This window comes from Triticum urartu, chromosome 5, assembly GCF_003073215.2.
Source record: "Triticum urartu cultivar G1812 chromosome 5, Tu2.1, whole genome shotgun sequence".
Lineage (NCBI taxonomy): Eukaryota > Viridiplantae > Streptophyta > Magnoliopsida > Poales > Poaceae > Triticum > Triticum urartu.
The window spans coordinates 33,127,471-33,139,795 of NC_053026.1; the positions used below are offsets into that span (position 1 = coordinate 33,127,471).

General features: G+C 46.4%; 2 non-coding genes and 2 pseudogenes across 2 annotated transcripts; all 4 read left to right on the forward strand.

The window, feature by feature from the left end:
* Window positions 1–9,914: 9,914 nt before the first annotated feature.
* Window positions 9,915–10,003, forward strand: LOC125511882. The gene has a single exon (XR_007285153.1). It is a non-coding gene; the product is annotated as a small nucleolar RNA snoR14 (small nucleolar RNA).
* A 1,668-nt stretch (window positions 10,004–11,671) lies between these two features.
* On the forward strand, window positions 11,672–11,743 carry LOC125511776. Its single transcript, XR_007285115.1, has one exon. It is a non-coding gene; the product is annotated as a small nucleolar RNA R66 (small nucleolar RNA).
* Window positions 11,744–11,879: 136 nt separating this feature from the next.
* Window positions 11,880–11,954, forward strand: LOC125511773 (annotated as a pseudogene).
* A 209-nt stretch (window positions 11,955–12,163) lies between these two features.
* On the forward strand, window positions 12,164–12,259 carry LOC125511767 (annotated as a pseudogene).
* Window positions 12,260–12,325: the final 66 nt, after the last annotated feature.

Below are 12,325 nucleotides of genomic sequence, written 5' to 3' on the forward strand. Positions count from 1 at the left end.
CATGTTTGTAAGAATAATTGTGTTCTGTTCCGGAAGGATTATGCCAACTTAAGTGAATGCCCGAAATGCAAATCATCAAGATGGAAAGATGGCGATGCTGTGAAGAGGATTCCTCATAATGTTCTGAGACATTTTCCAATTACACCAAGATTGCAGAGGTTGTTTCATGATGCTGAAACAAGAGAGGATGTACTGTGGCATTCTAGGAACCAGGAGTACAGAGATCAGAATGTAATGAGCCATCCATCACATGGTAGTGAGTGGAAAAGCTTCAATCAGAAACAAGAAAAGTTTGCTGCTGACCCGAGAAACATTAGACTTGGCTTAGCTTCAGATGGATTTAACCCATTTGGCCACCAGAGCGCCACGTATAGCATGTGGCTAGTGCTTGTTATCCCTTACAACATGCCTCCAAATATATGCACCAAAGAATCAAACTACATGATGGCCTTGCTCATCCCAGGTCCAAAAAGTCCTGGAAAGGATTTTGATTTGTTCATGGAGCCTCTTGTGGAGGAACTTCAACAGCTATGGAGGGGTGTTCTCACTCGAGACCTCTATAGCAGCCCACCAGCTGATTTCTTTCTGTGTGCTATTATAATTTGGTGCATCCATAATTATCCGGCTTTGGGCACTATGTCAGGGAGAATGACACATGGTTACAATGCATGTGTTCATTGTGATAGGAATCCGCTGTCATACGCAATACTTAGCAAGATCCGTTACATTGGACACCGTCATTTCCTTGCCAAGGACAAGCCGCATCCTAGAAAATACCGAAGACATGTGTTCAATGCAAAACATGAAAACCGTGATGCGCCAAAGAGGCTCACCGCTGATGAGTTACAAGTGGAATTAGAGAAGGTCAGGCATATTACACCAGGAAACCATCCTGGTAATGGTAGCAGGAAAAGGAAGCGTGGCAGGGAAGAAGAGAGATTATTATTTACCCGCAGGGTCCACTTTGTGGGGCTTGGAGTATTGGAAAGATTTGGATCTGCGGCATAATCTTGATGTGATGCACATCGAGAAAAATATATGTGACAGCATTATCGGCACACTTCTTAATATTGAAGGCAAGACGAAAGATACCTTAAAATCTAGGATTGATTTGACACACCTGGGTATCAGACAAGATTTGCAGGTGCAAGATGGAGGTAAACCACGGGATATGGCACCAGCTGTGTACGTCTTGGACAAGGTAAAAAGAAAAGAATTCTGTGAGGTCCTGTCACGTGTGAGATTCCCAGATGGATTTGCTTCCAACCCTGAAAGGAGAGTCGGTGCAGATGAAAAAAAGGTACAAGGGTTGAAAACTCATGATTGCCACATCCTACTTCAAAGGGTTTTACCTGTTATCCTTATAGGATTGGGCCGCCCTGACCTATACAAAGCAGTTGCAGAGTTGGGACAATTCTTCAGGGAACTCTGCAGTAGAAATATCAGGATAGATGCTTTGGAGCGTCTTAGAGACAAGATACCAATTATCCTATGCAACCTTGAGAAGATATATCCTCCAGCCTTCTTTGATGTGATGGTGCATTTGGTTGTTCATCTACCTGATGAGGCACTACTTAGAGGTCCAATACAGTATGGCTGGATGTACCCTATTGAAAGGCGGCTAGGCATTTTCAAGGGTTGTGTTAGAAACAGAGCTAGACCCGAGGGTTCCATTGCAGAGGTCTACATTGCTACAGAAGCTTTGACATTCTGCTCAAAATACATTGAAACAGCTGATCAGCTTAGCAAAGAGGTGGATGAAGACAATCCCGGGCTCAATGTTTTCGATTATTCTATTCGAGTTACAGGGAAGAGTCGACAAGAGGACAAACCTAAAGATTTGGACAAAATGGTTTGGTATGTGTTGAATAACTGTCCTGAGATACTACCTTATATCAAGTAAGTGCTAAGTACTGCAGCTTATACATCGTAATCTACTAAACTTGCAGCACATTCCTATATATTTAGATGTTTGACGCGATCACTATGTTGTGCAGCATCTACAAAAAGGAGTTATTGCCGCAAAATCCAATAAACATTGACAAACTGGTTATGGCGGGATTTGCAAAATGGTTCAAGAGCCATGTAAGCTTTTGAATTGCACTGTCAGTTTTTGTAATATATTGAGTACATAAGATGATCGGCTTATCTATTTTCTAACCATAGCTTAAGAAGATGCGGGAGGATGGGCAGGCAGTTGATGATGCCCTTTACTCACTAGCAATGGGTCCTGATACTCGGGTAAGACATTATGAATCTTGCGTTGTTGGAGATGTGCGCTACAACACCCTTGCACGAGACGAAGGCACGAAGACACAAAACAGTGCCATCATGAGCACGGATACGTATGACAAAGAGACAACTGAAATGTATGCTAACATAACAGACATTGTTCAGTTGCAGTATATCTCCAGTTTCGAGGATCATTGGTGTGTGGTTCTGTTGTGATGTTGTTGGTATAACCTGTTTTCCAGGATCGCAAAACCCATAGCTGATGATTATTTAAAATCCATCAATGTCAAGGCGGCGTACCAGACCAACGAGCCTTTTATTTTGGCAAATCAAGCAACACAGATATTTTTCTTGGAAGACACATTTGCACGTAGCGATGACTGGAGAGTATTGCAAAGGTTTGAGCAGAGGAATTCGTTTAATGAAGTTGCACAACAAGATGATGTTTACACTGCTCCTAATGTACAAGATAACACAGATGTTCCTAATATCTTTGAGAACCATCACGTCAATGACGTCGGCGAAAAGATTGTCTGTCGTGATGTGGACATGCAAGAGTTGATCAAGAAGAAGCCAACATTCGAGGACGTTGAGGACGAAGAAGAAGATGACACCGTGGGGAATTACGATTCAGACTGATACACATGGCGAAGATGTTGATGCTGCTGCAGATGATGATTACATTGTTTTTGTCGTATTTGCCTGTCAGAAGATGTTTTCTTATCTACTATGTGAAATTGTGTTTGCTATGACAACTGAAACCTGATGAACATGGTGTTTAGTATTTTCCTGTGAGAACATCACTTGTTATGTATGTTGATTTGTGTTTGGTATGATGACTAAAACATGATGACATTGTTGTTTAGTTGTATTCATATTTGGCTGTGAAACTTGAATTTGATGACATAGTTTGCTGTTGGACTGCAATTTTCTCAACGTCTTTGAATGAGAACAAAGTTGACCCGACAGGGCCTCTGCTAATTTATTTATTTATTACCAAAAGAGTCTCTACTATTTATTTATTTATGAGCAAAAGGGGATACCCCTGATTTCCGTTAATAGAAATCATTAGATGTTCACAACACTACGCCGAGCCTGCTACACAGGCTTCATTTATTACTAGTTTTAGCAAAGTGTTCATATCATAGCCACTGAATACATCACGAGTGCTACATACACTGCAAATAATCATCCTACAGAGAACATCGATTTTGCCTATTATCTTCACAAGCTCTTTCATCTCCTCATTGCTGTCAAGGTCATTCAGCAGCTGTTGCTTGGCCATGATCAGAGGAACTGCATCTTTAACCTTCTGCTCTACATCTTCCTCTTCTGTCGTTCCTTCAGTTACTTGTACTTGTTCAACACCCCAACCTGCTGGTATTGGGATTCCTCGGCTAACCAAATAATCAATGTAGTTGCACTCCCCCACATCAGCAACTTCCCAGAAATACAAATCACACGAATCTTTCCTTTTCTGCACGAATCAAATTGGAAGCTCATCAACCAAACTATTAAAAAATCAGCAATTGAAAGCAGCAGATCAACACTTAAACATATTATTACCCCATGATTCGGGCATTTGTAGAAGACTCGCCCAGGGTTGAGGATTGTGGTTGAGACGCGACGGATGACTCTGCGTGATTTGCAGCAGTGGCACCACGCCAACGGCAGCGGGTTGCGATGAGCAACCGGCTGCGGTGCGCGTGCCGGCGGGGGTGTGATGAGACCCACAGGCGATGGTATGGGTGGCGACTTGGCGCATATTTGGTTGTTGTGTGCTGAAGAGCAGGTGGACGAGCAGCCAGCGGACATGGTTGCTGCGGCCAGAGCTTCTGATGCTAGGCAGAGTAAGTAGAGAAGAGGAGAACCGAACGTTGGATATGTCAGTTTCATTATTACTTGTAGAGTAGCATAGCACCATATATAGTCATACTCTAGGTTTGGATTCGAAGCAGCTACAGGAGCACGTCTCTCTTTTTTCTAAAACTCAGCAACGTCTCTTTACTGGTACACTAGCTTGTTCTGTACGCCTTCTCAAGTCTTTGATTCCTCCACCTAACATCTGGGACCCACCGGAAGGGCCTCTATATTTCACGAAAAAAACGTGCCCCCCGCTGACAGGTCAGACCCACCAGCTATCTTCGCACGCAATGAAGTGCCTCCTTATTACGCACAAAAAAATGAATACTCCCCCTGCCAGCTGGAACCCAGCATAGTGGGAGGTTGACTTGTGGGCCTACCAAATTGACCGGGACGGAGGGCTTTGTCAACTTAGTCAATATGAACGATTCTAGCTCCAGTTACCGTACGATGTTCATCCAACGGTCATAGTGCTTCTTCAACCTCTGGTCTTCTTGCTCCAGCCGCCCAAACCAGCGCCGGTCGTGCCGCGTGCTCCTGCCTCCCGTGGCCGGCCGTGATACCGCGGAGGCCTCACTGCCCCCTACTACTCCCACGGCTGGCTAGGGCATCCCTCTACTCACCCACACCCCCTATTACTCTGTGGCGACGGCAGCCCCACACCGCAGCCGAACCAGTGAACCCTCGTACTCCTCTTCACGTGGGCATCCACTGCCGCGTCTTCCCCGGTTCCGCGTCGTCCCCTTCCTAGGCCTCGCTGTCGTCCACCGCCTTGGTCCTCTCGGCGCGGCGTGGTCAATGTGGTCAACGACCGACTTCCATCGGAAGAGTACTGTACGTGGAGAGGCTGACAGTTGGGTCCACGGCCGCAACTGGGTCCACAGCCACAACCCAGTTTTTTGTGATTTTCCATGTAAGTCGCTTTGTCATGCCTGTTGGGCTGCAAATATTTCAAAACGAGGAGAGCTTCATTCGGTTGGCCGAGAAAATGGCCTATCAGTAATGAGAAATGAGTCGTACATTTTTAAAACACATCAAACCGGCAATTAGTTTCAAATTTCTTTTTTATCATTTCGAGATTTTAAATTGTATTGATTTTTATGCGTGGACAATTTGATGGATTTTATATTGATATACATTTATTTTTAAAATCAGTTTGAATGTGACTCGAAATTTCGATATTAAAAACAGTTCGGACCGCACCGAAATATGCAAAATTTCATATATATTTTTAACCATGGCTACAATATGGGCTGCAATGCTAACAAAAAAATGTGGGCTCCAAAAAAACCTTAAGAATTAGCAAATGGGTTGTAAATTATTAAGAATAATGGCAGATGGGTTGTATGATGTTTTTCACGGATTTGAGGCTTTTCTAAAAAAAGTTGATGCACAAGCAGTGACTGTTGGATGTCCATCCAACGGCCGTCGTGCTTATTCAATCTCTGCTCTTCCTGCTCCAGGCGCTCAAACAAGCGCCGGCGGTACTGCCTGCTCCCTCCTCCCCACGGCCGGCTATGCTCCCGCGCAGGCCTCACCGCTCCACCGTACTCCCATCGCTGGCCTAGTCATCCCTCTACTCACCACACCTGCTGTTATTCTCCGACGACGGCAGACGAACCAGTAAACCCTCGTATAGTCATACTCCCCTCCGCGTGAGAAACAACTGTCAGAGTCTTCCCTGCCTCCGTGTCGTTCCCTTCCTAGGCCTCGCCATCGTCCACCGCCCTGGTGCTCCTGGCGCAGCATGGTCAACGTGGTCAACGACTGACATGCATCTGAAGTAGACTGTATGTGAAGAGGCTGACAACTGGGTCCACGGCCGCACGCGAGGGAATGCCTCCTTATTACGCGCAAAATAATGATTCCTCCACCTGACATCTGGGACCCACCGAAAGGGCCTTTGTATTTAACGAAAACAACATTACCGCCGCTGACAGCTCGGACCCACCAGCTATATCTTTGCACGCAAGGAAGTGCCTCCTTATTACGCACAAAAAATAAATACTCTCCCTGCTAGCTGGGACCCACAATAGTGGGAGGCTGACTTGTGGGCCAACTAAGTTGACGGGGACGGAGGGCTTTGTAAACTTAGTCAATATGAACGATTCTAGCTCCAGTGACCGTACGATGTCCATCCAACAGTCGTAGTGCTTCTTCAACCTCTGGTCTTCTTGCTCCAGCCGCCCAAACCAGCGCCGGTCGTGCCTCATGTTCCTGCCTCCCGTGGCCGGCTATGATGCCGCGGAGGCCTCACCGCCCCCTACTACTCCCACTGCTGGCCAGGCCATCCCTCTACTCACCCACACCCCCTGTTATTCTGCGGCGACGACAGCCTCACACCGCAGCGAATCAGTGAACCCTCATACTCCTCTATGTGTGGGCATCCACTGTCGTGTCTTCCCCGGCTCCGTGTCGTCCCCTTCCTAGGCCTCGCCGTCGTCCACCGCCCTGGTGCTCTCGGCGCGTCCTGGTCAACGTGGTCAACGATCGACATGCATCTGAAGTGGACTGTACGTGGAGAGGCTGACAGCTGGGTCCATGGCCGCATGCAAGGAAATGCCTCCTTATTACGCGCAAAATAATGATTCCTCCGCCTGACATCTGTGACCCACCGAAACGGCCTCTGTATTTCGCGAAAACAACGTTACCGTCGCTGACAGCTCAGACCCACCAGCTATATCTTCGCACGCAAGGAAGTGCCTCCTTATTACGCACAAAAAATGAATACTCCCCTGCTAGTTGGGACCCAGTATAGTGGCAGGCTGACTTGTGGGCCTACTAATTTGACGGGGACGGAGGGCTTTGTCAACTTAGTCAATATGCACGATTCTAGCTCCAGTGACCGTACGATGTCCATCCAATGGCCGTAGTGCTTCTTCAACCTCTGGCCTTCTTGCTCCAGCCACCCAAACCAGCGCCAGTCGTGCCTCGTGCTCCTGCCTCCCATGGCCGGCTGCGATGCGACGGAGGCCTCACCGCCCCCTACTACTCCCACCGCTAGCCAGGCCATCCCTCTACTCACCCACACCCCCTATTATTCTGCGGCGATGGTAGCCTCACACCGCAGCGAATCAGTGAACCCTCATACTCCTCTACGCGTGGGCATCCACTGCCGCGTCTTCCCCGGCTCCGCGTCGTCCCCTTCCTAGGCCTCGCCGTCGTCCACCGCCCTGGTGCTCTCGGTGCGGCGTGGTCAACGTGGTCAAGGAACGGCTTCCATCGGACGTGGACTGTACGTGGAGAGGTTGACAGCTGGGTCCACGGCCGCATCAAGGAAGTGCCTCCTTATTACGCGCAAAATAATTATTCCTCCACTGACAGCGGGGACCCACCGGACGGGCCACCGTATTTTGCAAAAAAAGTTTCCCCCTTACTGTTGAGACCCACTAGCTACATCTGCGCACGCAAGGAAGTGTGTCCGAGCAAAAAAACGATTCGCCCCCTAACTGCTGGGACGCACCAGCTACATCTTCGCACGCAAGAAAGTGCCTGATAGTCGGGACCCACCTGGTCGAAGCGTACGTAGCGTTGTCATTCTGGTCGCAAACGTGTACGTACATACTGGTCGATGTAGAGGCGCACGTGTCATAGTAGAGGCGCGCACGTAGCATGTACACGTACGTATAGCGGCCAGTGTGCAAGAAAGAAAATACGGCCACGTACGTACATACGGGCGGGGTCTCGAACGCCTACTCGCGCATACGTACGGCCAGGGCTCGTGTACATGGCTGGGTCGGAACGGAGAAACTGCATCGTCGTCGTGTTCATGGGGAGCCAACCGGCTAGGTCGGAACGGAATGCGTCGTCGTGTTCATTGGGAGGGCTTGGACGGAACACCCGATGGAAAGGAGGCCTGGCGTACCGTAGAACGGAGAAAACGGCCTTGTGTTCGACCGACCACGTTCAAAACGGGATCCTGTTTATCGGGAGGGGTCTGGCGTACCGCAAAACGGAGGAAATGGACCTTCTACGGTCGAAACGGGGGTCCTGTTGATCGGGAGGGGTGTGGCTTATCACAAAACGGAGGAAACGGACTTGTATTGGAGCGCTATGGTCGAAACGGGGGTCATGTTCATCGGGAGGGGTGTGGCGTACCGCAAAACGGGACTCCACGGGATACTGTTCATCTCCACCATCGACCCCCTCCAACCTCCACGGGCTACTGTTCATCCACCGTCGACCTCCTCCAGCCTCCACCTGCGACTGTTCATCCACGGGCTCCTGTTCATCCTGCCTCCACCGCGCGCTACTCCACCGGCTACTGTTCAACCAGCCCTCTCCACGGGCTCCTGTTCAACCACCCCTCCACGGGCTACTGTTCATCCAGCCATCCACCGTCTACTGTTCATCCAGCCCTCCACGGGGTGGTCCTGTTCATCCGCCCTCCACCGGGTCCTTTTCATCCAGCCCCAACCGGCTCGATCGATCGGGGTCCTGTTCATTCAGAGGCAACACCACGGGGTCCTATTCATCCACCCCCACCGGGAACTGTTCATCCAACCCCCCCCCCAGCAACGCTCACTGTTCATCCAGAGGTAGCATTGATCGGCTTCAGTTAGCATCAGTAGCGAAGGAATCGCTCGATCGGGTTCAGTTAACAGTCATCAATCGATCGCTCGGGTTCAGTAACGCGACGCGTAGCCTGCAGTGCAATCGCTCGGGTTCAGTAGGCGAACGCCTCGCTCGGGTTCAGTTAGAGCCCAACGCCTCGCACCCACGCGTGTGCGTGTACAAGAGAAACGCGCAAACCTCCATGCATCGCTCGGCCCCGGTCACCCACCATAACCGGGAACACCCCGACATTTTCCTCGCCCTCGCTTCTACCACGGTTTTTTTCCGTCATGGACGGCCCAAATAATGTCATACAGCTGCGTCTCCGGCCCGCCCAGGACGAAAAGCCCATTTTCTGTCATGATTTTTTATCATAGAAGTAGGACCCCACCACATCTATGATGATACCGGGTTTTGTCACAATTATCGTCATAGAAGTGTCATAAGTATGACAGAAAAAAATTTCGTTCGGCCCAAAATGTCATGGATGTGTCCTTTTTTTTAGTGTACTTTAGAGACATGCATGCCCATGACACGTTCAGGTGGATTTGGAAATCAAGGGCCACTATGAAAATCAAAGTCTTCGGTTGGCTTCTACTGGTTGACCGGTTAAACACTCGAAATATGCTTAAAAGAAGGCACTATAATATCGGAGAGGGTCATGGGTGTCTTCTATGTGACTCAACCGATGAGGAAACGTTGGAACATCTATTTTTTGAGTGTCAATTCAGTACTCAATGCTGGGCCGCCCTCCACATTTCCTGGACAAGGGGGCGACAACATTTCAAAGAATATCAGAGGCCAAACTTAGTTGGAACCGACCCCTCTTCATGGAAACTTTTCTGCTCGCGGCTTGGAGTATTTGGAAGGAGAGGAATAACAAGCACTTCAGGAAAATTGTCCCCTCAAAGGAATCATGTGGCTTAGAAGATTCAAGGAAGATTTCTCCCTCCTCACTCATAGGGTGAAGGAGAAGCATAAAAACTCTATCCCCTCTATCTTAGCCTCAATAGTATAGTCCTCTTTCCCACCCCACCTCATGGGGATGTAAAAACTCTTTGTAAATTATGACTCATTCTTTAATTTAATTCACAGTAGGAGGTTCTCAAGTAAAAATTTGATCATTCGTATCACATGCAAAATATGGGCTGAACAAATGATCAAATGATTGTGGCGTTTCCAGGATGTAAATCATATGTAAAAACAGGGATAACTGAATGATTATTGATATGTTGGATTTGTTTTGAGGATCGGTTGATTTCGATGCGAGGTGATGATGTTATGTATGATAGTCTGTCAATCCCCTGATGTCACAAGGTGAAGACACGCATACATCCCGACAGGCTCTGATCGCATCTCAGTCCCACTTTCTGATTCCCTCCAATGTGCTTTTTGTAGTGCATTTCATCAATCCAATAATAAATGCTCCATCGTGTTTCAGCGGGTAAAGGCTTTGCCGAGAAGGAAATAATGTTTTGATCACATTCGATAAACAAATATTGGGACTGTCAAAACCAATCTGAACAGCTTGCATTCCAGTATCAGAAGGATTACTGACAATGTTTGTGGGTACAAATTGGCTTAGGCGTCTTTTTAGTTGTTGTGGAATTGCGCCGAAATTTGTACGATAGTTTATCTATTACATTGGTTGCCATGGTGAACATGAACCATGCTTGTCTCCAATGAATCGTCTGTGTGCCTTTTTGTCTTCAATAAAAAACATCACACTGGATCACATGCAAAATTGACTGTTTCAACTCTCACTACTCCTAGCTTTCTCTTAATCCAAGAATAGCCAACTTGCTCGGATGCACAGCGAGATTTCTGTTTTAGAGCAGTATAATTGCTTCGTATGGTAGGGCCTACTTGTCAATGACCCGTTACTAGTCTTGTTTGTGCTATCTGTGCATTACATGGTTATGCCTAGCCTACATGTTGGAATTACTGTCAGATTTTGAAGTGGCAAAAATTTATGTGGCTTTATGAGGTTTTAACAACTAAAAACAATTTTCTCATACCTGCAAGTGTTCCTTCACATGACTTTTGTTAGTTTGTCTTGGTTGGAATCCCCATGTCAGTCCCTTCCTACAATGTGTGCGATTTTCTGTGGGTCTTTGAGGGATTCTCTCTGACTTAGCTTGTTCTTGTAGTACTCCCTCCATTCCTAAATATAAGTCTTTTTAGAGATTTCACTACAAACTACATACGGATGTGTATATACATATTTTAGAGTGTAGATTAACTCAGTTTGCTCACTATGTAGTCCATAGTGGAATCTCTAAAAAGACTTCTATTTAGGAGCGGAGGGAGTATTTATTAAAATTAGGATCTGTCTAGAACACATCTAGATGTTTCCTAGTTATTGCACATCTAAGTAACTCAAAGCAAGAATAAAATAAAATAGGAAGGGAGAAAATAAAATATCACATGATTCTTCACCTAAAATCAATGGCATGGAATTTAGATGTGCTATACTTATGGCACATCTAGATGTGCTTTAGCAAAACCATTAGAATTAATCTAACTGTCCCTAATGGTCCTTCTTTGGTAGCTACAAGCATATTGGGCCATTAAACAGTTTCCTGGCACTGATCGGATCCTGGGACTTAATGCCTCTCTGATATATTTGTAGATGTTTTGCTGCTGGGAAATTTATGGCAGTGATGATAAATTTAAGGCTTGTTTCTCAAAACATTTTTTGTCTTTTACCTTGCCAGGCTTGAGAGCTGATGCTGCTTATTCCTTCCTTGCATTATGCGTCCATGCTGTCATTCCATAACTCTGAGGACAAATTTATCAGATTTTGAGTGTTAGCTCATGTTGAACAACACTTTTTGTGCAGAATCATGTGACTCGGTCTCCTTGATGATCCAATCCCTCTGTTATATTTCACCGGGCTTGAATTTTCCAAAAGGGCTATACTTTATGGAATCTGCTTTGCCTACTGTAATTGCCCGTTCTTATCGTTGTATGTTTGATGGTTTTAAGTTCCTTTTCTCTTAAGGTCAGTCAGTTCTGCGAGTCCAGTGATGGCACATCTTTGAGAACTGAGTTTACTTAGTTAATGAACATCATAAGCATAATCCCTGAGGACCGCCGATTCGATCTTCTATTGTTCCTGGTCTACCCATGATCTTCTATTGTTCCTTGATGTTCTTTCTTCACTTTTGTTGTACTATCCTTTTGCTTGATGTAGATGTATTTGTCTAGAATGCATTCTCTGATAGCTCGACCATCATTCACCATGGTACTTTCCTTGTTCTGAAATTCTCTATTTGGAAGAAGTGGAGACCTGAACTGAGGATGGTCAGTTTAATTTTTTTTCCTAGGGTGTTTTCTTTCATATGGATCGAAGAGTGTTGTTCTTTTTTTTCTTTTCTATTTGTGTTTTGCTATTTGGCAGCCTTCTCTGAAAAATACCAATCTGTTGATACAAATATACAAATGTTCTGAGGTTGCTCTTGGGAAATTTACTTGTTTTTTACTATCTTGTTCTCTGGAGGCAACCTAAACACCTTCCAATGATGACCAAACTAAATACTTTCGTTCTTCTGATGCGCCACCTCATGGCGTGGTGCGGAAGCAATTTGGAGACTTGAACTGAGGAAATTTTTTATTATGTCTTCTTTCCGCCCCAAAACAATGTTGTTTATATCATGTTTTCCTCTTATAGTTG